Source organism: Herpailurus yagouaroundi, unplaced genomic scaffold, assembly GCF_014898765.1.
Source record: "Herpailurus yagouaroundi ecotype Mexico unplaced genomic scaffold, PumYag 77, whole genome shotgun sequence".
Classification (NCBI taxonomy): domain Eukaryota; kingdom Metazoa; phylum Chordata; class Mammalia; order Carnivora; family Felidae; genus Herpailurus; species Herpailurus yagouaroundi.
Window position 1 is genome coordinate 82,006,073 of NW_024412388.1, and position 24,552 is coordinate 82,030,624.

Below are 24,552 nucleotides of genomic sequence, written 5' to 3' on the forward strand. Positions count from 1 at the left end.
AGTTTATTTTGAGGGAGAGAGAGACTGTGCATGTGAGTGGGGGAAGGGCAGAGAGAGGTAGAGGGAGAATCCCAAGCAGGCTCTGTCCTGTTAGCATGGAGCCCTACATGGGGCTTTATCTCACAAACCTTGAGATCATGACCTGAGCCAAAATCAAGAGTTAGACACTTTTGTTATTGATTTCTAAATTAATTCCACTGTAGTCAGAGCATAGATTCTCTTTGATTTCAGTTCTTTGAAATGTGTTGGGATACGCTTTGTAGCGAAACTTATTGGCTTGACTTATTATTGGGAAATGTTTATTTTACATCTAAAAGATATGCATTTTATAGTTATTATGAACAGTGTTCTATACATGTCAAAAAGGGCTAGCTTGTTAATCATGTTGTTCAAATAGTCTGTGTCTCTATAATATTTCAACATCTACTTATTCAGATATTGAAAGAGGTGTGTTAAAATCTGCTATGAAAACATATTTATCTAGTTCTTGTCATCCTGTCAGTTTTAGCTTTTTGAGACGATTAAGTATGTACAATTATAGAATTATATTATTTCCTTGGGGTTTGACCTTTTTAACATTACCAAATGTCCCTCTTTATACTTAGTAATCCTTCTTACCTTAAATCTACTGTGTCTGGTATTAGTTTCACTATGGTAGCTTTCTTTGCTTAGTGTTTGCTTGGTATATTGGGCACTCCTTGTGCATGGCCTCACATTCTCTGATTCCAGAAGTAACTGTACAGAAATAAAATTTTTTAAATTCTTTCTAATGTAAAGATTTGAATCAGATCAACTGGTCCCATGTACTAGGAAAACATTGTTAGAGTAATTAATACTAGTATATATCCTAGTGAAGTTATTGAACCTGAAGGCTAAAGAAAATAATAAATTGGGCATCGGCATCAAGACAAAATTCAAGTCATGTACAAAGGGGAAAATAGCAGATTTATATTAGATTTTTTCCCCCTTTATAATCAATGCTAGAAAACAGTATGTTGCATTCTGGGGGAATGTGTACTCCCAAAATTTTCATATGAGCAAGTTGTCCTTTGTTTGAAGCATAATGAACAAACATTTTTGTGTTCATGAACTGTAGGAATCCAGAATTTGCAAAACAAATAACCCAAATGTAACTGGTTTGACATAATCCAAAAATTTAAGTTTTGAAATGATGAAAATATAATTAAAAACTACTAGTGATCAGCATTTAATCCAACTAAATACAGAACTAAAATTTGAAATCTACTTCATTTAACGGAATGTGAATGCTATGAACCTGAACAACATACAAACAAAATGATCAGAAGGGGGAAGAAGTTTAAGTGTGTCAATCCCATGCTACCATTTGGGGATGGTATGTTTTTGATGATTTAATTTTTTTTTCATCATTCTTTACCTTATCACTTGATTTTTCCTTTTTATGTAATTAACATGTACCATTTTTTCAAAATGTATAAAGTCATTTTTCTAAAAAAAACTAAAGGGAAATAGCAATAGAGCCATCTTTAGCTAGATGAATTTTTCCCACCTTTTTCTAAATTACTTTTAGGAAGAAACTTCATATTTTATCTTAAAAGACACTACAGAGTGAATTATTCTTTGTTATGGTGGACCTAATGCGATCAATTTTTATTTGGGTATCACTAATGAAGAGTGAATCCTTTTTCTCTGCCATTCCTAGCATTCTCTATCATTCAGGATAACCTTTCATATCCCAGTCTTCCCTGTTTTAAGTCAAGTCTGTCATCTCTTCTTAGATCTATGAACAGACAGCGTCACCCAAAAGGACACTCTCTGAGGAGCAGGATGGTGGTGGGGCGCTACTGGTTTGAAAGCTCGTCAGATTGACGGCCGTTCTGCTATGTTCTAGGATAGAGTCAAAAAATTAAAATGCAGAGTGTCCTATTTTAGGATCAAGGATGAAGAGGACAGGAAAGATTGGCTCACAATTATTGAGCACCTGATGTATGCTGGGATAGCCAGAGTTAAGCCTGTGAGTTAGGTGTTCCCAGTCTCCTTGTATACAGGAAGTAACAAAGTTGGGGAGGCTAGATGAATTGCCTGTGGTCACGTAGCTATCAGAGAAAACCTGTGTTCCACCGTGCCCTTCATTCTCTTTCTATTGCTGTGGTGGAAATGCTCCCATTTGCTTTTTAAAAATTTTACAATTTTGTTTAATCTTTTTTTATACATTTATTTATTTTTGAGAGACAGAGCACAAGTGGGGGAGAGAGAGACAGAGGCACAGAAACGAAGCAGGCTCCAGGCTCCAAGCTGACAGCACAGAGCCCAATGCAGGGCTCGAACTCACAAACTCAGGTGAGATTATGACCTGAGCCGAAGTCAGACACTCAACCGACTGAGCCACCCAGGTGCCCCTATAATTTTGTTTACTACACTTAAAAAAGTCTCAAAGTTTTGGGGCGCCTGGATGGCTCAGTCGGTTAAGCGTCCGACGTGGGCTCAGGTCATGATTTCACCGTCCATGAGTTGGAGCCCCGCGTCGGGCTCTGTGGTGAGAGCTCAGAGCCTGGAGCCTGTTTCAGATTCTGTGCCTCCTTCTCTCTCTGACCCTCCCCTGTAAATGCTCTGCCTGTCTCTGTCTCAAAAATAAATAAACGTTAAAAAAAAAAGTCAAAGTTTTACGTCTGATACAGATAGTAAATTTTTGCTCCAAATTGTTTTTACTTAAACAATTTCTGCAAAGACAACAGGAGAAGATGATACCAGCCAGAATCAAAATTTCGTGGTGAAACAAGATCAAGTCCACAAAGAGTTAATTGTTCTAGCTCTAATTAAGTGTAGTCTTCTAAAAAAAAAAAAAAAAAAAAAAAGAAAGAAAAAAAGCCTGCTTTATCCTGGCAAGAAGCCTGTAAAAAAGGGACGATCTGTCACAGACTCACAGAACACAGTAATTAAGGGCTGAAACGCTTCCCAATCAAAGAACAGGAAGAGTTCACTCAGAGTTAACTGTTTAAACAGCATCCCTTGTGAAATGGCATTGCCACTGTATGTTTTTAGACTGAATTGATTTAATTTCTGGCTGTTTGCTTCTACGTAGGAATTAGAGCCTCCATTAGGAATCGCTAGCGGTGCTCATTCTGCACTGTCTTAGCCCAGGACAGAAGAGAGAAGGACTGAAATGCAGCGTGTGTGTTATGTATGCGGCAGCCAGAGCCCAGTCACAGGGCTAATGTTTGTAGCAGGCAGGAATAATGAACAATTAATGAACCCACATTGTGTTTACAGGTCTCATTTTGAAACCAATCATTTATATGCTCTAAGTAAGATGTTATGCTTTCACAAAAGCATTAAAATTCACAAGTGAATGAAAATGTGTGTATTGTTCCAAAAGTATGCTTAAATTTCAAATGTTTCATTTCACAGCAGAGCCCTAGTCAGTCAACACATTCATGTAGTGACACCTGTAACTCACACATGGTGGCTTAATTGAGTAACAGTTGATTTCCTTTCATAATAAAACAATCACCTGAACCCTGCTACATGTATTGGTCCATTGTTCTTCCTTGCTGTCACCATTAACATGTATTTAGGCTTCACCCAGGACATCTACTCCACTTATAAAAAGTATAGCAAATGAGCAAAAATGTTGAAATTGTCATTATCCTCTAAGAACCGAGGATACGAGGGTTGCCATTTTTCTCCACTCACTGGGAATTTGTTTTTATATGCACATCACACGATCATTTGTGGTTTGTATTAAGGGACAGATTTGGTAAATCCAATTTAGGTCTAATGTGGCTTGTGAACAAAAATATGTTACTCACTTTTTAAAAGCAATTAACTATTTCAGCTACTTGATAAAAATAATAGCTAATACTTGTTGAGATTCTATCTTCAATCAGGTGCTCAGACCTTTTGTGCATTGCTTTTTAAAAATATTTTCGGGGCGCCTCAGTGGCTCAGTTGGTTGAGCATCCGACTTCAGCTCAGGTCATGATCTCGCAGTTAGTGAGTTCGAGCCCCGCGTCGGGCTCTGTCCTGACAGCTCGAAGTCTGGAGCCTCCTTTGGATTCTGTGTCTCCGTCTCTCTGCCCTTCCCCTGCTCACACTCTTTCAGTCTCTCTCTCTCTCTCAAACACGAATAAACTTAAAAAATGTTTAAAAATATTTTCAATAACCCTATGAGGGAAGTATTATAACTATTCCTGTTTTACATGTGGGGAATCTGAGATTGGGTTGAATAACCTGCCCAAGGTCACGTAGGCCAGGGTTTCTCACCTAATAGCTTAACCACGAAGGCCTGATGGCAGTACCTTGTGTCCTCTTCAGAGATACGAATGGCAGATGCTCTTAGTTTGTGCACCAGAAGACAATTTAATGATTAGAAAGGAGAGGAGAATCCTTTAAGAGTTTAACATTATGTCCTGATAGTGGCAGATTAACTAGGAGGATATGTCTCACGTCTATGCATTTAATCATTTAAATCTGTGAATCATTTAAATTCTGAATCATTTAAATCAGTGAAATGAGAGAAAAATGCTTTGGGTTTTCCAATTCTTACCCTTCTCATTTCCAACTACCGGAATGTTTTGTACAAGCAGAGCAAATGGAAGGGTCAACCATTTATGAGACCAGATGGATATCCTCTTCCTCCATTTCATTCCCTCTTTGTTTTGCTACCCTTTTAAAAGTTAGTTAAAAATCTCACCACCTAACTATGGGTTTACTAACTCATGCAATCCATTTTCCATTAAAAAAAAAAAGTATCTTACACTGGAGAAATTGTGACAGTCAATGGACCAAGACCATGAACCATTTTATATTTCTTAGTATGATCCAAACAAACTCTTTGGAGAAACTCTGGCCTCTGGCACAATATTTTCACAGCCATAAGAGTTTAGATTCCTGTGATCTCAGTGGTATTTAACAATAAATCCTGGACTACATGGTTAGCAAAAGCAAAGGGAAAATGGATGTCAAGTCCATTAATCACAGATGAAAAAAATTTTCTGGGTTGGAATGTCAACCAGGCATTAGCTGTGCTTTGCACTATAAAATCTATTCAAATGACCTCCTGATTAGGTCAGCTTGTCCTTTTGCCCTGAGATATTTTAAAAACAGAAACTGGCAGTTAGGGCTATAATCCTCATGATACTTCAGGCTGTACAGAGTAGATATTTGGTCATAAGGACAACCATAAGCAACTCCTCTGTAGCATTTTGCTCGTAGCTGTCAGCTTGACCAAATCGCATACAAAATCGATAGCAAACTGCATGTTCTGTAAAGTAAATATGTCCATTAGATGAGAAGTGTTTCAAGGTAATTCAAAATAGTCTGAAAATACACATTTGTAACTGAAGGATTTATTTAAGATTGATTTTGGGAAAAGTAAAAGTAAGCAAAACGATGTTTACTTCGTACCTCCTAGATAAAAGGAAGCACTAAGAAAAAAAATCTGAATTATACCTATCAACACTGATATGGTAGAGAATCTGATGTTGGCATTTGTGACTGTATTAGGGAGTGATATTAACCGCTAGCCATTTGTAAGTTGCAAATGCCCATTTATAAACTCCTGGTGTAAATGTACAGCTACACAATCAAGTGAGTGCATTTACAACCTGTGAATCACTAAAGACTTGGGAGGCAGCCCCTCGTCCCTGGCAGATGCTATCCACATTCCTCAGCTCTCCTGGTGGCGTTCAGAAACACAGGCTGCTTCTGAAGAAAACGAGAATAACGACTCCAAAAGGCTTAGATTAGAGCAGCTTTGAAATGGAATGCATTTTAAAAATGTGCTTTAGTGCTGCTGTAAAATGATGCTATTGTTGTGTTTGTCATACTTCTGTTAAAAATGAGGCCATTTATACAGCGTTAGGCTCAGTGAGGTAGGAGGGAGAATTGGGAGATGCTGGAATGTTTGATGATATTCTTTTCCTTTCTGGGCATCGGAAATTCCGCAGTTGTCATTCACATTAGCAGAATGTAGAACATTAGCTGAGCAAAGCCAAGATGCCCTCCTGGGGGGAATGAAAGCCACTTTGCCCATCATGTTAACCTCTTGAGTACCACATTGCTAAAGGATTTAGTGTGCATGGAGTTAGGAGTTTGGTGGGAAATATGATTCTACAAAACAAGATGGGTAAATCCAAAGGATAGGAATATCATAATGTTGGGGGACAGTCTCTGTGGTCCAGAAATTCTGGTACTCAGAGGGGCATCCATTTTACTTCCTGCTTTGTATATTCCATTGCAAAAATGAGCTTGCCCACCTCCCCACCATTCCCAACCTTCTCATCCTCCTCCACACTCCTCTACATGCTCTCTTGGAAGAAAACTTCAGGAGACAGAGATCGCCACAGCCAACCTATTCTGATTCGTGCACCCAGTGAATGTAGTTTCACTGTTCACCTTAAGACCCATTTCTTTCAGAAAGTTTTTTTTTAACTCTTAGATTTATCTGATCCATGTCCTTGAACTCTAAGTTTGAAAATGGGTATAGCATGTATGAGTTTATTTGGGGGGGGGGGACAAATGATTTGCTTGTACTTAAAACATCAGGCATCTCCGGTGAACCAAGAGCTTTGTGTGGGGTGCAGCATGAACAAAGTACGATTTCTGCCCTCCAATGTCTTACACTGCAGCATCACAGTTAGCATATTTGTTTGCATATCGATACATACAATTCTTCCTTCCCTTTCCCCCCAAGTTAGCAGAAAGATATATAGAACACTCCATTCTCCAGCCCAAGGATCATACGTAGAAGTATGTAAAAAAAGACATTTTGATTAGGAATTGAGAACAGAAAGTCCTTTCTGCAAAAAATAGCTCATGATTGAACAAAGTCTTATTCTGTTTATCTTAAGAGAAAATTCATATTTAAAGAATCCAGCCTCCTCACCTTATGCATTCTTTCTGCTTTGTTAATTTCCAACTGTTCAGCTCATAGGTATATTCACTGATTTATCAAGTTTTCTTGATTTTTTTGTTGTTCCCCAAATCAAGAACCCCACTGTCTAGTGGAGGAGAAAGGTATCAATGGAAATTAACTAGTTTCTATCAGAGAATTAGGAAACTAACATGGCTTGGTGAGGAAGTGAGCTGTATCTTTTTGGAGGAGATGATATGAATTTTCCAAGTGTAGAAGCAAGGGAAGTGTAACCTAGGCAACAGGAACAGCATATACAAAGACACAGAAGTGAGAACAATCTTCCAAGGTTGGGGAAATGTGGTTTATCAGAGGCTTCTTGAGAATCAGGCTACAATGAGGTAAAATAGGTGGGAAGTAGGTAGGAGTGTGAACTAAAGAGTCTTAAAAGGCAGATAAATGAATCTGGATGGTCCTTTTGGCAAGAGAGAGTTATGGCAGGATTTTGAGCAGGAGCATGGCAGGATCAGTGTAACATTACGAAGATCATTTTATAAAAAGAAAGACATTAAAGCGAAATAAAAAGATGCCATCGTTGTGATGTCTGGCAAGTGATGGATGACCAGCTGTGACTCCATGAGGATAACCCAAAGAAGAGATGCCCAGATCCTAAACAGGACAGTGGTGGTGAGGCTGCTGAAGAGGAAATACATTGGAGAGGCTGTCAGTAAATACACTAAACAGGAAAAGTGGTGACTAATTTGGTATGAGATGAGGTAGAGAGAGAAGACATGAATGACTCTAGATTTATCAGATTACTCAACTGATGGTTGGTGGCAAAAGAAGAAAACAAAACAGACAAAAAAACCCACAACTGTTACAAGGAGCGTCTGGTGGGGACAAGGCAATGAGCTTGGTTTGGGATATGCTGGGTTCTGGCTGTCTGTTGGGATCTGTAAACATCTGCCTAAACTAAACTTGAATGTTTATTTATTTATTATTTTGAGAGAGAGAGAGCATGAGCAGGGGAGGGGCAGAGAGAGAGGAAGAGAGAGAATTCCAAGCAGTCTCCATGCTTAGCACAGAGCCTGACGCAGGGTTTGATCTCACGAACCTTGAGATCATGACTTCAGCTGAAACCAAGAGTCGGACGCTTAACCAACTGAGCCACCCAGGTGCCCCTGACTAAACTTTAAACAGAGAGCCTGTCACCACATGCCAACACACAGTGCCAGTCAGTTCGGAGCTCTCCTGCTTTCTGCATGCTTCTCTGTGGACCGGGTAGCAACATAATGGAGAAGTAGAAGCACCACCTGAAGGAAGAGAGAAGAGGCTGACCACGGCTTCTTTTTGCTTTCAGACTGCACTCTCAGGGAAGAGAGGTGAAAAACCAAAAGTCCAAACTGAGCTTAAAGCATCCAATAGCAGACAATATGAGACAAGTTAATTACCAATATGGCTGAGTTTTTCTATTTCATTAACTTTGGGACTTTTTGTTGGCTAAGCGTAACAAGAGAATAACTGGAAAGTCAACCAATGGCAGGAAAAGAACTGGTGACACAGAGGAAAGTTGAAGGGACAGTGGGTGAAAAAAATAAAGTGCATTGTAATCCCCATCCCCATCAGGAGTCAACACAGAGGAAGAAGAGAAGGTCTGACACTGAAGCTTGAGTAACACCAACATCGAAAGAGCTGGCAGAAAAACAGCCACCTTCGGAGGAGAGATTGCTGGCATATTCCCACTTTGTTATGGATTGAAACCTCATAACAATGGCTTTTATTACCCATCATCTTTTCAGATAAGTAAACTGAAACTTATAGAGGGAAATATTAGCCTTGAGGCCACATCACTAGTAGATGGCAGAGCTAGGACCCAGAGCCTGATGTGATTGATCTCAAAGCCACCGTGCTATCTATTCCCTAAATCTTCAAAATATCACCACTTTAGAATTACAAGGAAAATATAAGGAAAGAACTGAGTGATACTAGAACCAATAACATAATGTTGAACCTTTGAAAGACAGGGATGGTAAGAATGTGATGCTGAGTCACAGTATTGGAAATGAAATTGGCATATGATTCAAGACACTGTAAATCTTCAATACCAAACTGTAAACCCTAATAACAAATATGTCTTCCCTCTGATGTTTCCTACAAGGTAGGCTGACATTCAACTTATTTCAGCCATTGAGGTCAGCTGGAGATCCTGACCAGCGTTAGTGACCTGCTGTCCCTGCTGTGGCCCTGTGTCTGGAGGTGATCCAAGGAGACCCCGTTCATCATTTCTCTCTGCACCTACACCTCATTTGTAGGTTTTTAATTTAATTTAATTTTTTATTTTTATTTTTTTCTATCTGTGACCCATCATTATAGAAAACCGTCATAAAATAATTTCACATTTGGGCTTCAATTATGTACTGAATGAAGATCTTTAGTGATGTATTTATTTAAACAAAACAAAACAAAACAACCCACAAAAAACCAAACTGGTTTTTATGGGTTAATTCACCTATTTGAAAACATGTTTATAAGTGAAGCCCTAAACTGATTTGAGAAGCATAAGCTTCACTTATCATTTTAGTTTTCATGAATAATAATACATAATAAGAATGAGGACAGGAGCGCCTGGGTGGCTCAGTCGGCTGAGCGTCCAACTTCGGCTCAGGTCATGATCTCACGGTTTGTGAGTTCGAGCCCCGCGTCGGGCTCTGTGCTGACAGCTCAGAGCCTAGAGCCTGCTTGGATTCTGTGTCTCGCTCTCTCTCTGCCCCTCCCCTGCTCACACTCTGTCTCTCTCTGTCTCAAAGATGAATAAAACATTAAAAAAACTTATAAAAAAAAAAAAGAATGAGGAGACACTCCTAACTGAAAATGAGCACTAGTGAGCTAGATTATGGTTTGGGAACAGGAGAACCCAGCAAACACTCAGCAGTGGGAGCGAGCCATTGTTAGCGAAGGCTGTCATGCAGTTAGTGGTGATTTTTTTCCCCTTCTTAAAGACTTTCTTTCTGCTTGACCTGGTCTTCATTTACGTTTTAATTTTGGAATTTTTTTTCTGATAGAAACATCATATAGAACAATAAAAATAGGGTTAACTTGTCCTTTTTGAAGGAAGGCAGATTACTGAAGTGAGAGAGCCCAGCCACATCCCCAAACTGCAAAATTTGTACTGTCCAACTAGAAATAAAAGTCTGTGGCATCCTGTTCTCCAGTATTACATGTCCATATTTTCTGCTCTTGCAACCTTGCAATTGTCATCTTATTCCAAAGAGTGCGTTACTGGGGCTCCTGGGTGCCTCAGGCGGTTGAGCGTCCAACTGCTGATTTTGGCTCACGTCATAGTCCCAGGGTCGTGGGAGTGAGTGTGGAGCCTGCTTGAGATTCTCTCTCTGTCTCTGTCTGTCTCTATCTCTGTCTCTCCCCCTATCCCCTGCTCTCTTTCTCTCTGTCTCAAACAAAAATAAAATAAAATAAAAAAATTAAGAGTGATGTATTGATAGTGCAATTTTCTGGTAAACTGAAATCTTCCCTCTCTCTTTCAATCTTTTCTTTCTCTGCCCCCGCTCTTTCTTTCTCTCCTTCTCTCTTCTCTCAAACACACACCAACACACACACACAGACACACACAACTGTATTACTAGTATAGTAAGGCTGCTTTGCCTGCCATTTGCCCTGGGTATGGACCTGACCACTGAAGGAAGACTCTGTCCTGACCCTAGTGATACTTGTTATTTGATTTCTTAAATTAATTTTTTATTTGTAATCTCAGGTTTTGTTGACCTTAGAGAACTCTCTGAAAGAGCAATCTGAGAACCGATTTCAGTGTGTAGACAGGCCTATGGAGAATACGAAATAATAGTGTAGTCTGATAGGTCAAATTTTGGATTCATATTTCAAAGGTCAGAAGTGCAAATTCCATTAAGGTTGTACTTATGATAAAATTTCCTTTAAATCATTTTTTTTTATCTTTAGTTTGGAAATCTAGAAGATGATCTATGATCCAGAATATTTCCTATGTTGGGAAAAAAAGCTGAGTTGTAAAAATAAATATAATGATTAGGGCTAAAAATAAGATCTTATTACACGGAAATTTCGTTGAGTTCAGTACAAAACAAGGGTTCAGAGGTGAATGGACAGATTTGCAATTGAAAATGCTCCTTTGGAAAAAATTAGAACCCTAATGTCACCAACAGAATTTCTGCTACACTCTTGATGTGACAGACTGGCCCGGTTTCACACAAGCTCTGGGATGTGGGTATGAGTTGGCTCAGGAAGCCTTGGGTGTGGGATGGTAGCTAAGTTAGTTTCTAACAATTCAGTCCATAGCATTGTGCGGTTGCCCCCGCCCCCCCCACCGCCAAATCCTTGTCCTTCTCACATACAAAATACATTCATTCCCTCCCAACAGCCCCCAGTGTTGAAACTTAATCCAGCATCAACTTGAAAGTCTAAAGTCCACTGTCTCGTGTAAATATCATCTAAGACAGATATGGCTGAGACGTGTGGTATGATTCATCCTGAGGCAGAGTTCCTCTCCAGCTGTGAGCCTGTGAAATCAGACAAGTTGTGTGCTTCCAAAATACAACGGTGGGACAAGCAGAAAATATATATTGCTGTTCCAAAGGGAGACGTTGGAAAGAAGAAAGGGGTGACAGGTCCCAAGCAAGTCCAAGATCCAGCAAGGCAAATTCCAATGGATCTTATGGCTTGAGAATAATCCGCGTTGGCTCGATGTCTCATTTTCTGGGCCTACTGTGGAGGCAACTTCACTCCCACATCTCAGTCCTCCCTGCCCTTCAACTTTGTGAGGTACCACCCTTGGGGGACTGGATTGGGAGAACTCTGGCCTCAGAAACAGAAGAGGCCCCCTACTTTTGGAAACCCAGGAGGAACCAGCCCTAGTCCCTGGGACCGTGGTGGGAGAAGCAATGTTACAACGTCTGAATCCCTTTCAGGGTTCCTTCTTCCCTTCCTTAAGGAATAGTGCACATTCACAGCTGAATAGTTTTATGGGCCGGTCTTGTCAAATCCAGCAAGTCTGGTGGCCTTCCTTCCTTCTGTCCTGCTGTCTCCCTTTGTTCAAAATGGCAGTGTCTTTGCTGGTGTAATCCTATTTTCTTTTTATTGAGCCAGGCTGTTGGTGTTATGTTCTGAACATGCATTCTTTCTTTCTTTTTTTTTCTTTTTGCTATATAGACAGGCTGAGAATTTTCCAAACCTTTAAGTTCTTTTCTGCTTAACACTTCCTTCTTCACTTCCTCTTCATTTCTCTCTTCTCACATTTTGCTTTAAGCAGTCAAGAGGCTCCAAGTTGCTCCTTCAACACTCTGCTTAGAAATCTCCAAAGCTAAATATCCAGTTTCACTGCTTGCAAGTTCTACCCTCTGCAAACCAGTAGAATACACTTTATAACAAAGACTGTCTTTCCTCCAGTTTCCAATAACACGTCCCACATTTCCAGCTGAGACCTCACCAAAATTGCCCTTAATTGTCCATATCTCTGGCAAGCCGTTACCCAGTGCCGAAGCTGCCCCCATGTGCCTTGGCGTTTCTTACAACAGCACGCCGTTTCCTGGCACCACATCTATTTCAACCTCATCTAAACCTAATTACCTTTCGGGGCGCCTGGGTGGCGCAGTCGGTTAAGCGTCCGACTTCAGCCAGGTCACGATCTCACGGTCCGTGAGTTCGAGCCCCGCGTCGGGCTCTGGGCTGATGGCTCAGAGCCTGGAGCCTGTTTCCGATTCTGTGTCTCCCTCTCTCTCTGCCCCTCGCCCGTTCATGCTCTGTCTCTCTCTGTCCCAAAAATAAATAAACGTTGAAAAAAAAAATTAAAAAAAAAAAAAAAACCTAATTACCTTTCAAAGAATCATCTCCAAATATGTCAAATTAGGGGAGTAGGACTTCAACACATGAACTGGAGGTGGGGGTGGGGGTGGGGGGATCTGATTCAGTCCCGAGCAATAGAGAAAAGGAAGGGAAAGAAATACGTTTTCCTTTGGCTGCGACTTCCCTGCCTCAGCTCTAGTTGACTCACCTTATCTGTGGATGAGGAAGAGCTTGGGAGATTCCTGTGTTCACCTGTCTCCACTCCTAGTTCCACAAACACATGCTTTGTTAATTCTATCATGCTGTGGTCTTGAACAAATTCTCGAATAGTCCTGAAGCACGGTTTTCAGGTTTTCTTGCGGCTGAGTGAATAATGTCAAAGGCCGTGCAGATGATAAAATGTGGATAGAGCTACACCATAAAGGTTTCTGGCAAACCAATAGTGCATGCCCCAAGTAAGCCTATGCAAGTGGTGTCAGTTCATTTTAAATGTCAGAGGCCAAATCGAACATGCTAGACAAGAATTGGCCACACCTGGACTAGATGTTCTCTAAATTATCTTCAAGACTGAACTGTGTGAATTAGCTGTAGATACCAACTGTATTTCCTCCTACTCTTCCCATTCTCTGAGACTCAGTGAGGATCAGGAAGCCTGCCCCATCCTTCATCACTTAAAAATATTTATTTAAGATTCTCTGCAGTTGTGGTCAATGAGATTGGATCCTTTTTTCCCCATAGAATCTTCCTTGAGATAGTAAGACCATGATGAGGCAGGTCAGATTTAGGAAGATGGTAAGTCAAAAGCGCCCACCATGGGGTGCTGGGTGGCTCAGTCGGTTAAGCGTCCGACTCTTGATTTTGGCCTAGGCCGTGATCACACAGTTCGTGAGTTCGAGTCCCACATTCGTGCTGCACTGACAGCAAGGAGCCTGCTTGGGATTCTCTCTCTCTGCCCCTCGCCCCCACACTCTCTGTCTCAAAAATAAATGAACATTTTTAAAAAAACACCCACTGAGATATTCAACTCTAATGAAGTCTTGACATTTAAAAAATCTGTTATTACAGTTAACTAGCTGGCTCGATGTCTTCTGGAATACTATCTTTTCTCATCCTCGTTTCTCAAGAAATGGTAATCACTTTTGCTATTGTCATTTTTTTCCTTTGTAGGAGAATCTTCATGTGGGGTAGAGAGGGAAATCATCTGAAGGTCATGCAGTATTCCAAACTGTCAGATATTATTGAAGATCAAAGGGCAAGATTATTGATGTCCAAATTGATTGGCTTTCTTGGCATCATGATTCCAGAGCCACTAAACTGATAAAATCAAAAGGGTATTTAATATTGCATATGAACATTTTATACAGAATCAGATGATGGCATGAAATGTAGGCTCATCGTCTCTTTAAAAGGTTGTAAGATTATTTCATAAGATTTCAAATCATCTTTAGGGATTTTATCTGTAGCTAAGTCTGTTGTTTGGGTATTTATGCCACATACAAACCTAAAACCTGGAGTAATTTGGTTTCAAATGAGTGGTGTGGCGGTGGAGGGTGTGTGAAGGTGACTGGATCCAACAAGAAATTCTCCTGTTGGCATCTCGACTGTGACCTCCTGGGGGCAGGAGTGTGCTTCTCACTCCTTTGGTTCCTTTGGATTTGGTGATAATTTAGGGATGGCCCTACTGTTTTTTGTTTTCATTTTTGTTTTTTGTTGTTGGTGGTGGTGTTTTTTTTCTGGGTTATAGCAGAACCCAACAGGAAGGATACACTTAAGCAAAGGGGATCCAGATCTTAGGCTCTGAATCATATTCCTTCACCAGGGACTTGCTGGACCTCAGCTCCATGTGTCCCTGGGGAGTTCTTATGAGGACTGGGTGACCATTATTGTTACATTTGCTACTTCCTCTCTTCACTGCTCCCCTCTGGCACACCAGCCCCTCATTCTGTGGCTTGCCAGCTATCACAAGGCCCTTAGCCTCTGGCTGTGGCTGTGAATCCCCTGTGGCTTTGTGAAGTCCCTGACTACCAGGGGTTTACTACTTTTGATTCTGATGATTACCTCCTGAAGGGAGAAAAGGCTCATTTTCCCTTTAGTGTTTATCATTTCTTAGGCCACAGTACAGACAGGCATTGCTTACTGAGTTCTATTCACTGGCCTTAACGGAGTATTATTTCATTTTATCTGAACTTTGGCACAATTTCCCTTCACTGAATTTGGGAGAAAAATAAAGGGGTTTTGTACAGTACCATACACAAATCATTCCCCCCAACCAGGGTCCGTACACTGGTCTTTGATGGAGTGAAGAACCCCTCGATCTTTCCTCCCTCAAGTTAATTTATGGTGCTATCCAGCACCCCATCCCCCTTTCCCTCTTCCCTTGCCTTCCTTGCTTCCTTCCTCCCTTCTCTCCTTCCTTCTTGATTGCTAATGGATGTGTGGAGGCCAGACCTTGAGGAAAAGATTGAGAACTGGCTCCTGGTTCTGGGGAAAGATGAGGTGAGCAAAGACCAGGAAGCTGCGAGAAGCGTTTGCAGACATTTACTTCTCCAGGCTGCCTCTGGAGAGCGAGCGGCTCACTAATCTCCCCAAGGTGGGGCCACTAAGCATTTGGCTGCATCCCTTGCTGCCCCAGAGACAGGGGCTTGGACTTAGTGTTCAGACTGCCAGACACGGTACTTTAGGAGCATCGACTTGAGGGGAGAGGCATCAGTAAGAGAGGGGGCTGGGGTAAGAACTGTTTTGACGATGACTATTTTTTTCAACTGCAAATAACCCAGAATGGGATCTGTAATGTAAGATGAAGAACTAAGGACAAAATGCAAGCCCCGTTTAATTTACCTGTTTGTCTTTGTGGGTTTACGTTAACCCTTATTATTGAGTCCCCGTAGTACTATTTTCTAATTAAAACATATATGTCTAAAGAGTTTTCAGAATAACAAAGCATTTATAATACTCTAATGAAGGGCATTCTTTTCATCTTTATTTACTTAGCAGCATAATCAAGACCAACTTAGAAAGGTTAGCTGTGGTCAGAAGAAATTTATGAAGAGTGGCTATTAAGAGAGAGAGCACATGTATGCAGACTGTGTTTAATAATGGTAAGTAGGACGTGTTTATTAAAATGATGCAGGGATTTTATCCCTTCATTCTTGATGTCTCTTAGTACCTGACATTATACTGCTACGGTTTCCATGGAAACAGCACACACTCTTCCTTTCAGCTGTCCTGAAGTTCAAGCCCTGCTGTTGCAATAGAAATTCTCAGGAACACCTCCACTTTTATTAAAAACAAAAATACCAAGTCTATGCAAAAAGTAAAAGCAAAAAAAAAAAAAAAAAAAGAGGGCAAAAAAAAAATCCATCGACTATATTGCAGAGAAGAAACGAGGATGTGCAATATTTTCATTAAGAGGGAATCAAGAAACAATTTACTATGCTGGAGGTTGAGAGCATCTGTCATTTCCTTCCCCTAAATTACCTTAGAATTGATCCTCTGGAGCCTGCCTTAACATCTGCACCTTTCATTTCTAATTCAATATATTCTATTTTTAGTTTTCTGGAAATATCTCTCTTACTGATTTAAGAAGTCGTTTCTCTGTGACTCCCCCCCAAAATGTTGATTTCTGTCTATAAGTTGTGACTTTAATAAAGAGAGTTTACATTTAGGATACGATTGTTGGAATAAGACATTTCACATATGTTCGCCATGAGGTGGGTCTCCTGTCCATAGTAGCCTTTTGTTTGGTATATTAGCTAAGATGCTTTGGGTTGCAAGTAACAAAGCACTTAACGTCAGTTGTTCTGTATAGGAAAGTGGATTTGTTGGCTTGCATTACCAAAGCCTCCAGAGGCATGATTTGATCTGGGCTCTGGGTCTGGTCCTCCGAGTGCCAATACAGTCCTCAGGCTGGCTGCTTCACTGTGACAAAATGCCTGACGCAGTTACCCAGATTACACCAGCCTGCCATACAAGAGCCAGAAAATGAGGACATCCTTTTTAGGATCCCCTATGAAATAGCTTCTTTAGATCTGTAATTCTGATGGTGTCAAAGGCACGCCCTTGAGTCAATAACTGGGCAGGACAGAGGGTTATGTTGACTGTCCTTGGGCAAGAGACACGTGTTCCATTCCTGGGTCATAAGGGCTGCATGGCAGAGGTATGGATATGAATGTAAAACTTGTGGAGATTACTGAGAGAAGAATGGATAGAGGCTGGAGAAACAGACGCTTTCCACATTTTGGAAGAGAGATGTTGCTTAGATGCAATCTCACCTTCTTTCCTATCCCTGATTTAACCTTCCCTGTTTATTCTGATTTAATATTGCAGCCTGCTCTCCCAATCACATTATCTTGTATCACTCTACGTTCTGTTTTCTTGCACAGTACTTAAGACTTTTACCATACTATAAAATTAATGTTTATGGTGCTTACCGTTACCATGTTTGTTGGTTATTCTGTTCAATGGTGCATTCAAAGCACTTAGTGAATGTCTGGCTTTATAGATATTTGTTGAATAAATGAATGAACTGGATAAATGAATAATTGAATCTGGCAGATACTTTCTGGCCATTTATTAAGCCAATCTGATTGTTCAGATTTTTGACAATTAGAGATAGTGTCCAAAACCCTATTTCTGCATGTTGTTGGTTGTTGTGCTTCTGTAAGCAGGTGGCAGAAACACCAGCCTGTCTTGGACATTCTGAGAGAGATTTGTTTCAAAAACCCCTTGACTTGGTTGGGAATCAGAATGGTGGGATATATGAAAGGCTTGGTTCTATTGTAAGGACTGTATCTCTCTGCTTTATGCAGCCAAGTTCATTCTGGGCTTGAAGGAATTAACTGTGCCTTAGAGGAGTTGTCACCTGGCCGCTTAAGGTGCCGGTGGAGAGGATCTGGTAGCACTTGCCTACAAGCCTCTTTGGACAATTTGAAGTTTTTCTGAGAGAGAGAGAGAGAGAGAGAGAGAGAGAAAGAGAGAGAAAGCATGAGCCTGTGAGAGCAGGGGAGGAACAGAGAGAGAGGGAGAGGCAGAATCTCAAGCAGGCTCCACGCCCAGCACAGAGCCCAATGCAGGGCTTGATCCCATGACCCTGGGATCGTGACATGGGCCAAAACCAAGACTGAGCCACCCAGGTGCCCCTGGACAATTTGAAATTTAATGTCAACCTGAAAGCAAGATGTTGTCCTCATTTGAGGGTAAAACCCATCTCTTTCTCTACAGTGGCTATTCAGCCCACGTTCATGTGACTCACGAGTGACCTAAGCAGTTTCTTCACAAAGCACACATGGAAAGCACAGACACAGAGGCAAGTTGGGGGAGAGCCCTGGCAGGTAAATTTTCTGCGCTCAGTGACCTGGGAACAGGAATGAAAAATCCTACTGCCCTTTTGGGAGAAAGGCTAAAATTCACAGGCGGCAATCTTTGCTCAGGACATTTTGATTGCTGAGGGCACGTTCTAACTTTCAGTTCAGCTCTGTCTGTTGGCCTGTCAAGCATACCTCAGGTGTCATACAATGGGTTCCACTTCAGTACAGTGACCCCATTCTCTACCACTGGGGTGTGAGAGTACAGGATTTAGGATACCACTCACTGGAGACTATGTCCCCAGCTCCAGACATAACTTCATCTAATTATTCCAAACAAATGCCTGTTCTGTGGGCTCTCTTGCCTTACACATCAAGTCCCAGTGACTTCCAGAGATGGTAACCACACGAATCAATATTGCCATTGTGTTAGATGTAGCACTCCCTGCCAGAAATCCGTCTCACTGTGATGATTACGTAAAAGGTTCTTAGATGGTTTTCTCACCACAATCCTTGACTCTAGGGTTAGATAAAGTTACCTGAAAAGGTCACCTTATTCAGGTGACTATATGCAAGAATCATCTGAGGCCAGTGTAGTATGAAACATGTTTAATGCCCTATACAGCATGGGCACCAGGCAATCCAAATGGAGGCTGGCCAATGAGCCGAATGTATCAGCCCTGCCAAAGAACTACCTACGTGAGCGGTGATCTCAGCCTCCAGTTCCCCTCACGATCTTTAGATTAAATGATCATTTTTCAGAGTTTTTGTGTGTCATCTCATCTATTTCAACAGGTTACCTCCCTTTTTTCTAAGGGAGGTAAGTGACATGCTTAAGGTCAGAGGTAATCCAAATAAATTCTGGAACCCCATGTGCTCCGATCTGGATATGTTGTCTCAGGCATAGAAACACAACCTAGAAAACCAAAAGTAACCGTACATCTTTCAAACCTTTTATCAGTTCTTCCAGGAAATGACAAAGAGGAACGCGTGTTCTTAATAAACAGCTAAAGTTATCATCTTTTCTCTCCACTGCTTCCTTCCTTAGCACATTTCACATAGACTGCAGCTGCTCCTTTACCAGCCTCTCTATTATCCTCCTGTCACTCTCTCTGAAGGTCTTCCACATGTGTGGGCTCAACGATGCCCCTTCCACTGCTTAAGGGAGCGCAGTGAGGTCTTACCCAGCAGCCATCTTGGCCATGCTGCGGGAGGAGCCGGGGAACCGGAAGCCATATTCCCCGTGTCCCCAGCAACCTAGACCTTCATATTTGTTAGGGAGAGAAGCACCCAGAGCCCACCGGGAAATGCAGTTCCTGCGGTCTGACAGATCTTGTGACAAATCATTTTTGGAAATTTCTGTAGAACAAAATTCTGAACCTCTTTGCATGTATACCTGCAAAAGCTAGAGTCCAGACCAAACCCTAAGGTTTCTGGGGTCTGTGCAAATGGAGAGACAATATGTCTCATTTACTGCCGGCACATAGTTAGGACACAGTAAATATGTATTAAACCCAGGGTAAATTGAGAAATAATTTAGGAAGAAAATGACATTAGGAGAGACCAGGTATTGGATAGTTTTTGACTGTCTGCCTGCTAGCCTGCCTGCCTTTTTTTTTTTTCCCCTACCAGAATGATTTGAATTGACCATCTACATTGAAAAACTTCATTGATTGATGGTTTCATTCTTCCATTCGCTTTGTGCAGACCCTTTGTAATTTACTTTTATGTTCGGTCTCTGTTTTCTCTTCCTGTCACTTTGCCCCTCTCTTTTTCACTGCTTGCCTGAGAGTAATTTTCCATCATATTGTTATAGCCAGAGGTCTCTGACAGGGTGGCAGTAAAATGACACAGCTAAGTGATACAGATTTTAATGACTTAATGCCATAATAATTTCTAACAGAAACATAAGTAGAGACAGGGGTGATGTTTTAAAAGACATAAAAATGGGAAGTGGACCACGGACAAGTTGTACCTGAGACAGAACTGTGGCAGAAATGGGAGCGAGACAGCTGTGCACAAAGTTGGTAGAGGCAGGCCCGTAAAACAGATGCTGTTAGTAAAGGGGGAAAAGTCACAGAAGAGAAAAATATAGCATTTTGAAAGTCTTCGAGAAAGAAAAAAAAGATGACAAAAAGAAAATGTGGACTGGCTTCTTAACAGAGAAAAAGAGAAAATAGGAAATTACAGAAAAAGGACAGAAGGCTTGGCCTGTCTTATGAGCCAGCCAGGCTTGGTGACAAAGGTAACATCCAGAAGAATACTTACGGTAATAATAGTCAATGAGGAAAGAGCACGGAGAAGCAATGCGCCTCAGAATGCCCAGCGTAGGAAAATCGCTGCAGACCACAAAAGGAGAGAACAGAGGAGTGCAGGCCAGCTGGCAATTATTTCTGAGACCTCGCGGAGGATTATTAGGTTCCTAGGAATTTGAAAAGGGAAAGGTGCCAAATTGTTATTTTGACAGTGTGATGAAAATGTGTTAAAGTAGGTCACAGAGAATCTGTGGAATTGGTGGGCTTCCTTGGCACCAAGGTAGACTCTTGGTAAAATGAAAAAAGTGGCTAAAAGATAAATGCATAGCTAACTTGCCCACGGGCTCACGTGTGGGTCTCTAAGGGCCGTGGGTCAGACGTCCGCCTCTTTCCATCCCCGCCCCCATTGCGTGAAAGCTCACTGTTTGCTCCTCTGAAGCTGGCTACACATCCACCTGTGGTAGACCTACGCGCCTCTCACCGGGGCTTCTGGTTCTCTTCCCTTCTGCGCATGCACGGAAGGACCATACCTCCTCACCCCAGGGCAGATGGGCATGAACTTGTCTGGATGGACGCATTCAAGGGTAAGTTGTGTTTCTCCATATTCTTTCTTCCCCTGTGTTTCAAAATACAGTGTATTAACAGAACATTTGAGGTATACTGAAGCCAACAGATAGGGAAGTGATCACCACTGTAAAGACAATTTACTTACTCCTGGTTCTCCTGAGAAGGAGGCGCATGGTGCCTCGCAGGGTCACACAGGGGGCCCCGGGGTGTGCCACAAAGCAGAGGGAGATGAAGGAACTATGGACCAGGGCTTTTATTGTGGTTCCTGCAAGAAGGAATGAGCGAGGTAGGGTAGGCAGGCCTAGAATTGGCCAGTTTGAATTATTTCAGCAGATTCCAGGGCATAGAAGCTGTCCCTAGTTTTCTGCTCCCTGGACCTGGAGTGATTAGGGCAAGGGGATAGTGGTCCTGGGTGTGAGCGCCTGATAGAAGAGGTGGTTGTGGTGGTGTTTGGTTGGTTTTTATTTATTTTTTTTTATTTGAGAGAGAGAGAGAGAGATTGGGGGAGGGGCAAAGGATGAGAGAGAAGCCTCTCCCGGTGGAGAGGCCAATGCAGGGCTTGATCTCACCACCCTGGGATCATGACCTGAGCCGAAATCAAGAGTCAGATGGCTTAACCGACTGAGCTACCCAGGTGCCCTGTTTGGTTGATTTTTAATTGAGAGTGCACCCTAGGGAGAAGGACTCTTCCAGAGGGGTAGGAGGGTGATAAGAGAGGCAGGCGGCCAAAGCCAGGTGACTCAGGCATATTGCTGGGTTGCCCAGAACAAGGCATGTCCAGCATATGCATGTAGAGCAGGTGTTAAAACATCAAGCCGACAGAAGCTAGAAGCATGGTTACTATGTCCTGCCTCAGTGACCATGGTTGCATGTTCCTAAATAATCAAAGCAGCTTGGAGCACTGCCGCTAGGAGCTTATACCCGTTGCATGATTTTGCGTGAGAAATAAACTTTTGTAGTTATGAAGCCACTGAGATTTGAGAGTTATTTATACCACAGCATAACCTAAATTATCCGGACGAATCACTGCCACGCCACTTGCAGTGGGAATGAAGTGAGGTAATCCAAGTAAAATACTTCCTGACACATGATATAGTCTCAACAGTGTTAGCTATTATTATCATCCTTTGCTAATATTCTTCTGCTACTTAGTCTGCTCTCTTACTTTTTCCCTGGCACCGGATAAATTAGTATTTATCTCAAATAAGATCAGTTGGCTTGTTGTAATATGTAGCTATAAGCTATACATTCCTGTTCATATTTATCCTCAGAACAAAGGGTAAGGTAGTTATTCATAGAATAACGGATAATAATAACTGCAATAATGTTATTGTTGTTATTTTTACATTTTAAAGATGAGGAAACTGAAGATCAGAGAAGGCATATAACTGGTCCAAGGCCACATAGCTCGTAAGTGGCTGAGATAGGATTTGCTCCTGTCTGTCAGATTCTAATACCTAGCCCTGACCACAGTATTATGCCACCTCACATGTCCAGGATACCTTCCAGATTGGAGAGATTCGATGTAGTGAGATATTTAGCTGAAAACTCTGCAAAAGTATAGAATCTTCTTGGCACAGAAGCAGCCTTCCAGAGGCACCAGGATGGCTTAGTCAGTTAAACTTCCAACTCTTAGTTTCGGCTCAAGTCATGATCTCAGATTTTGTGAGTTCAGGCCCTGAGTCAGGCTCTGCACTGACAGTGTGGAGCTTGCTTGGGATTCTTTCTCTCCCTCACTCTCTGCCCCTCCCCAGCTCATGCTGTCTCTGTCTTTCACAGAATAAATAAATAAACTTAAAAAAAAGTTAAGGAACAACTTTCCATCAGCTTCACTGCCCAATTTGCATTTAAAGGTCCTCCCTAAGCAGCCTACTCTCTAGTCCTTAACGTTGGGAGAAATCGAACGTTGATCCTGAGGCTGGGACCAGATTGTAAAGTTATCCTGCCCCCCACACTGCCTTGTTTCAATATGGCTGCTTCAGCCTCTTTTACATTCTGCATTCTCTCTCCCACCCGCCTTCGGTCCTTCCCCTGCGTACTGCTGATTGACTACTTCCTTCTGCCATTCCCACCTCTGCGACAGAGGAGGGAAGGTCAGCAACCACTTGCTCAATCTCCCTGACAGCTAGGTGGCCACAGGAAACGGCACTGGCCCATGGGACACGAATGGGGTCTTCTAGGAAAGTTATTTCACTTCCTGATGAAAGAGACGAGCGTAAGAGGAGACGTTTCTGATACCGCCGTTTTTCCCTTGCCCCTGCACTGAAAACAGATGTGATACTTGAAGCCACAGAAGTCATCTTACTACCATGAGGCAAGAAGCATAAGGATAAAAAGCCAAGGCTTGTCAGTGACACACTGAACCAGTCACAAGAGCCTGAGTTCTGATGTTATCAATGAGCAGCTACATTAAAAACAGCAACCACCAGCCCCCTGGCCTCTAGTTATGTAAGAAGAACAAACCTCTTTTTGTTAAAGCTACTGTTGGTCAGGTTTTTCTGTTATTGGCAGCTAAATGTGTTCCTAAATTATATACCATGCCATCATCAATCTTCACACACATCATAAAATACCATACTTGGAATTTATCCTAATTTGTGTATCTAGTTCTCAATTTTGGAGAATTTAGATTACACCATTGTAACTACTTTAAATAATCCCATGTTGAACATCTTTGTATATAAAGCCTTTTCCATATTTATGATTACTTTCTTTACTCAGGATAGAACTTCCTGGAGTAACTTCAGACTCTTGACACATATTAACAAAAAGCTTTACAAAAAAGTGCACCAAATCTCAACATTTTGCCTCTTGTAAGATACTATATTATATGGATTCTATGTTTGTTACACAAATTTAAAAAGTGGACAATCTAAGCAAATCAGAATGAAACTCTACATTCTAAATTGTGTGCATTTTCCTCCTAGGGGAAAAAAAAAACTGCCTTCATGTGTGTTTCAACTTGTTTAAAAAGTATAAAACAATCTTTCTATAAAATAAAGCATTAATATTATGTAATGGTTGTCTATGAATGGGTTTTTCTTATATTTACCAAGGTGGATGCCCTGGTGAGGCGTTGCAGATGCATTAATTTGGGTAAAAGACTAGACTGAAATCTCACAGGTTTTGTATGGGCTCAAAGGTTGGCATGCTATTTGAAGCATGCAGGTAGGGAGCAGGCGAAATGGGTAGGGTTGGGAGACATTGGCCTGGTGCATGTACCTTCCAGACTTCCTCTCATGTATTATCTCACTGTAGTGTTTAAATGATCTCATTACTGATTCCATTTTACACATAAAGAAATGGTAGCCTGGCAATTTAAATCCCTGGCCAAGCTCACAGAAATGGTAGCATTGCTGGGATTGAGCATAGGTCTGTCTGATTCTCATGTTTCTGTACTTCCTATGCCTCCTCATCTATAAAAATGGGGGAAAACAGTGGATGGAGAGGCTAACATGACTTTCCTCACACAGAGATGGTCTAGAACCCAGTATGCCATGCACTTTACATTCTAAGCTTTGACCTCTCAAGGGAAGTGGTGAAAACATAGGGAATGAGATTTAGCAAAGGCACAGCCATTACTGGTGTTGTGATTTTCCAAGTGACATTGATGCTGTTGGATTGTAGTGGTTAAGCCACATGTCTCTTACACAGTTTGGGGGATAAAGTTAACCTGATGAAATACCATTTATGATGATTAAGGATTTTCTCAAGGAAGAGATATCTGAGGGAGACAGTACTGTGAGGCTGAGTGGTTAAAATTGCT

General features: G+C 41.6%; 1 long non-coding RNA gene across 1 annotated transcript in view; it reads left to right on the top strand.

Moving 5' to 3' along the window:
* Positions 1-8,870: 8,870 nt before the first annotated feature.
* The window catches only part of LOC121027524 (uncharacterized), a 45,292-nt gene continuing 29,610 nt past the window's right edge, over positions 8,871-24,552 (top strand). The window contains exons 1-4 of the long non-coding RNA XR_005788782.1: positions 8,871-9,140; positions 15,653-15,759; positions 17,882-17,991; positions 20,742-20,803. This is a non-coding gene — a long non-coding RNA (uncharacterized LOC121027524). The remainder of the gene's footprint in view (positions 9,141-15,652; positions 15,760-17,881; positions 17,992-20,741; positions 20,804-24,552) is intronic.